A 6000-nucleotide genomic window follows, 5' to 3' on the forward strand; every position below is an offset into this window, starting at 1 on the left:
CCATGCAGGCTGTGCCCCCACATAATGCTCCTAACAGGCTGTTCCCCCCACATAATGCCCCATGCAGGCTGTTCCCTCACATAGTGCCCCAAGCAGGCTGTTCCCCCCACATAATGCCCCATGCAGGCTGTTCCCCCACATAATGCCCAATGCAGGCTGTTCCCCCCTTATAATGCCCCATGCAGGCTGTTCCCCCCATATAATGCCCCATGTAGGACGTCGCCCCCTCTTATAATGCCCCATGCAGGATGTCACTCCCCTTATAATGCCCCATGCAGAATGTCACCCCCCTTATAATGCCCCATGCAGGATGTCACTTCCCCCCATATAATGCCCCATGCAGAATGTCACCCTCCCTTATAATGCCCCATGCAGGATGTCACCCCCCCCTTATAATGCCCCATGTAGGATGTCACCCCCATTATAATCCCCCATGCAGGATGTCACCCCCCTTATAATTTTCCATGCTGGATGTCACTCCCCCATATAATGCCCCATGCAGGATGTCACTTGCCCCCATATAATTCCCCACGCAGGATGTCACTCCTCCCCATATAATGCCCCAGGCAGGATGTCACTCCCCCCCATATAATGCCATATGCAGGCTGTCACACCCCCCAATATAATGCCCCATGCAGGATGTCATCCCCCCCTTATAATGCCCCATGCAGGATGTCACTTCCCCCCCATATAATGCCCCATGCAGGCTGTCACTTCCCCCCATATAATGCCCCATGCAGGATGTCACTTCCCCCCAATAGAATGCCCCATGCAGGATGTCACTCCCCCATATAATGCCCCATGCAGGATGTCACTCCTCCCACTTATAATTCCCCATGCAGGATGTCACTTCCCCCCCATATAATGCCCCATGCAGGCTGTCACTCCCACCCCATATAATGCCCCATGCAGGATGTCACTTCCCCCCATATAATGCACCATGTAGGATGTTACTTCCCCCTCCATATGATGCCCCATGCAGGATGTTACTCCCCCCCATTATAATGCCCCATGCAGGATGTCACTCCCTCCCTTTATAATGCACCATGCAGGATGTCACCCCCCTCCCTTATAATGCCCCATGCCTCCATACATTAAAAAAAAATCAAATACTCACCTCACTTCTCACCTGCTGCTACTGCTCCGGACTCCTCACCTGCACCGCAGTCTTCCCACTCTGCCCTGTGACTGCTCAGGAGAGGGCGTGGTGGAAAGATGTCACCCTGCCCTCTGACCTGAGACATCACAGCGCAGCAGCCGCGGAAGATGCAGGACCTGCTGCGGAGGCACGGGGAGAGGTAAGTATTGTGCCGGCTACCAGAGCCCTGAGCAAGCAGGGGGGAGGGTGGGCGCTGGCACCGCACTCCTCCGTTCACGGGTCCCATAGCGCGGTGGGGTGCCCAATGGCAAGTGGGCCCCCCGCCTGCTCAGGGCCCCAGCACTTGCCCGGGTGCGACGGGTGCTGGCGCCGGGCCTGTTTAGCGTCCACATGTTTGGCATTTCAGTAGCAATGAGAGCCCGCTTAATTTACGGGTTCATGTCTCAAGAAGCACGAGCTGGGCATAATGTACAGGGCACTACAATGTACGGGCACTACAATGTACGGGCGCTACAATGGCATATTTGCAATTTTTACTCAGCAACATACATTGCTGCTTGTTTCTGGAAAACACGCACAATGTCAAAATCATCACTACACCTGTAGATAAATTCCCAGAGGGGTGTAATTTCCAAAATGGGGTCATGTGAGGGGGTATTCTGCTCTTCTGGCACGTAGGGGCTCTGTATATGGAGCCCACAAACTATTCTAGGAAAATCTGTGCTCCAAGAGCCAAATAGCGCTCCTTTCCTCCCAAGTCGTTTTCAACAACATATTGAAGAGTATGGGATACTGGCATACTCAGGAGAAAATGCGTAACAAATTGCATATTTCATTTTCTCCTTTTGAAAATTGAAAACTTGGGCCCAAAGGAACAAATGGTCATTTTCCATTGACTCAGCCCAATGTTATACAATTCTGTGAATTGCCTGAGAGTTAAAAATGCTCACTACACCCCTAGATGAATTCCTTAAGACGTGTAGTTTCCAAAATGTTACTTGTGGTTGTTTCTGCTGTTTTGGCATGTCAGGAACTCTCAAAATGTGACATGGCATCCGCTATCTATTCCAGTCAAAATTCTATACATTATTCAATTGGCGCTCATCAATTTTTTCATGTTCACGGCTCAACGTTATAAATTTCTGCGAAGCACCTGTGGGTTCAAGGTGCTCCCCACACATCTAGATTAGTGATGAGCGAGCATGCTTGCTACTGCTCGGTGCTCGCCCGAGCATCTCACTGCTCGAGATGCTCGGCGCTCGCCGAGTATTTCCGGGGTTGCTCGGCAGGAGCTTGGGTCCCCTCCCTGCATGTTGGGAGCTCTTTAGAGCGCCAATCAACATGCAGGGATTGCCTGCCACTCATTGTAATGCCGCAGACATGGTGGTTGTGGCATTACAGTGATTGGAAGACCGCACAGCGTCATCAGGTCTATGTCAGACCTGGCGCCGCTGTGTTCGTCACAGTCACTTCGGAATCAGGCAGAGTAGGGAGAGGTGCTGCTGCGTCAGGGAGAGATTTGCTTGTGTATTAGGTAGTGTAGGGAGAAAAACCGTACATTACACATATCCATCTTAACAAACAGTCCTTTTGAGGACTAAGTAATCCATCTGCAGAGATATCAGGCAGGCAGGGTATATAGGCAGGCAGTGTATATAGCAGACTGCAGTGCATATAGCACAAGAGGCTCCATTCCAATTCTGCCTTCAGCTGCTGTTAGATATTTCTATACAAAGGCCCAGGTCTCAGGGGCCAGGAATACTTTTTTTTTTTATCTTAATCCTCATTATTTGCTTAAAAAGCAATCCAGAGAACACTGTTTTTCTGCGCCATTTGCTTGTTGGCACTGCAGAATACAGCGAGGTCCTTTCCATATTACAGCGCTAGAAAAATCCAGCTATTTAAAACTGTGTTTTCTCCGTCACACGGATCACATATACGTTTTCAGAAAATACTGCGATTTTTGGCCTCCATTCCAATTTTTTTTACTGTGTCAGCGAAGTTTTTGACACCGGTTTGCTGTTCAAACTAGTTACCTACAATCCAGGTATTTAAAACTCTGTTTTCTCCGTTACACAGATCATATATACGTTGTCAGAAACTACTGCCATTTCTGGCCTCCATTAAAAATTTCCTTCAGTATGTCAGTGAAGCAATTCACACCAGTTTGCTGTTCAAACTAGTTACCTACAATCCAGGTATTTAAAACTCTGTTTTCTCCGTCACACGGATCACATATACGTTGTCAGAAAATACTGCCATTTCACATATAAGTTCGCTCCAAGCTCAGTCATTTGTTGTGAGCGTGGAATATACTGTCCTCTATTTAAAATGGGCAAGGCACATGGCAAGGGATGGGGAACTGGACGTGATGGTGATGGTGCATGCAGAGGCCGAGGACAAGGCCGTGGGCAAGCTGAAATTGTGCCACAACAAGCACCCACATCTTCTCGCCCGACCTTCCTGCCCCAATTCCTAGGGGACCCCAGCACACCACTATTGAACACAGTGTCAAAAGGTTGTTGGTTGGATAGCGGATAATGCTTCCAGTCACTTAGCCACCACCACCACCACCCTGTCTTCCACACGGTCAAGTCTCAGTAGCCGTGAGTCTGGACCGCACATTCCTCACCCTGATCCTCCTTCCTCCCACCATGCCGAGTGCCCGGAGACAACTGATCCCACACTTGGACACTCTGAAGAGCTGTTTACTTTTCCATTTATAGATTCGGGCCTCTCGCCCGGTACACTTGGGAAAGAGGAGATCGCGTGTAGCGATGCCAAAATACTTGAGCAGCCACGGTCACACGAAGGCGGCGGTGGGAAAGTGTCACAAGAGGTGGACAATGATGAGACACAATTGCCAGAAAGTCAGGAGGAGGACCAGGCTGCGGAAGTGGAAGACGAGGTGGTGGATGATATAGTAACTGACCCAACCTGGCAGGAGGACATGCAGAGTGAAGACAGCAGCACACAGGGGGAGGGAGGCAGAGCACCCCAACAGACAGGAAGAAACAGTGTGGTGGCCGCAGTCAGAAGGCAGGCAACTATTCCCCGTAACACCAACACGAAGGAAGTTGCCAGTACAACTGTTAGGTCTTCACGAGTCTGGTTGTTTTTTAAAGACTCTGCCGATAACCCCAAAAAGGCCATTTGCACCACCTGCCAGGCCAGCATCAGCAGGGGTGGCAAAACGATCAGCCTGACCACCACCAGGATGATCAGGCACATGGCAGCAAAGCACCTGACTTTTTGGGCTGAATCCCAGGGTCCAGGAAGAGTGTCTGCAGGTGGCACCATTGCTTCTTCCGCTGTTGTGCATGCGAGCCAATCCCCTGTCCATGGTGCATGCGAAGATGCCTCCTGCCCTGCACCTGTCATTGCACAATCTCAAGTAGCAGCATCAGGAAGCACGTCCATGTCCTTGTCCCAGCGCAGCATTCAGTTGTCCATACCCCAGTCCTTGGAACGCAAGCACAAATATGCAGCCAACGCCCCACAGGCCATACTACTAAATTCTCACATTTAACGACTGCTTGCGCTCGAAATGTTGCCTTTTAGGCTCATGGAGACGGAAGCATTCCGCAACCTGACGGCGGTGGCCGTCCCTTGGTACTCAGTCCCCAGCCGCCACTATTTCTCCCTGTGTGCCGTCCCTGCATTACACAAGCACGTGTCCCAAAACATTAGCCATGCCCTCAACAACGCAGTTACCGGGAAAGTCCACCTAAACACAGACACGTGGACAAGTGCTTGTGGGCAGGAACGGTACACCTCGCTTACTGCACACCTTGGGACGGAACACGTCCTCCCGATGCCAAGGATTGCGGGCCCTAGGTCAATCAGGGTTGCCCCCATGGTCTACAACTCCTGCACCTCATCCTCCTCAGCCTCCTCCTCCTCTTCAGCCTCCATCTCCGAAATGACTACATCAGTCACAAGCTGGAAACACTGCAGCACCGCCTTGGCCAAGCGGCAGCAGGCTGTGCTGAAGCTAATATGCTTAGGTGACAGACCGCACAATGCTGAAGAGTTGTGGACAGCTCTGAAAGAGCAGGCAGATCTGTGGCTCACAGCACTAAACCTACAGCCAGGCATGGTCATGTGTGTGACAATGGCCGGAACCTGGTGGCGGCTCTGAGACGAGGCGAGCTCACACATGTACCATGCCTGGCCCATGTGCTTAACCTTGTGGTTCAGCGGTTTCTCAAATCCTACCCGGAGCTGCCGGATCTGCTTGTTAAAGTACGCCACCTGTGTGCCCATTTTAGAAAGTCTTCTACAGCTTCCGCTGCCCTTACTGTGTTTCAGCAGCGTTTGCAGCTTCCGGCTCACAGACTGGTGTGTGATGTCCCCACGCATTGGAACTCTACACTGCAGATGTTGGGAAGGATTTGTGAGCAGAAGAGGGCAGTTGTTGAGTACCAGCATCAACAAGGCCGTTGGTATTCAGTTCAGACTCCACACATAAGACCTCAGGAGTGGACATGGGTGTCAGACATATGTACCATCCTCCAAAACTTTGAGGACTCCATCAAGATGGTGATCGGTGATAACGCCATAATTAGCTTCACCATCCCGCTTCTCTGTCTTATGAAATGCTCTCTGCTCACAATCAAAAGGATGCATTGCAGGCGGAGCACGATGAGATAGAGCAAGGAACCATACAGGGTGATTACACACAGCCCAGCCTCATCTCATCCCAACATGGATTGGGTGACAATGAGGAAGAGGAGGAGGAGGAGGAAGGACAGGAGCTAGTTTCATGCGCTATAGATGGTACTACCTGCACAGCTGTCATACCGTCTGTTCAGCGTGGATGGCCAGACGACAGAGAGGAGGAGGAGAGCATGGTCAGTCATCCTCTTGGTGAGGACACGGAAGTCTTGCCTGTTAGTAGT

Source organism: Phyllobates terribilis, unplaced genomic scaffold (assembly GCF_046119375.1).
Source record: "Phyllobates terribilis strain yellow unplaced genomic scaffold, ASM4611937v1 Scaffold_2__4_contigs__length_985480577, whole genome shotgun sequence".
Taxonomy (NCBI): domain Eukaryota; kingdom Metazoa; phylum Chordata; class Amphibia; order Anura; family Dendrobatidae; genus Phyllobates; species Phyllobates terribilis.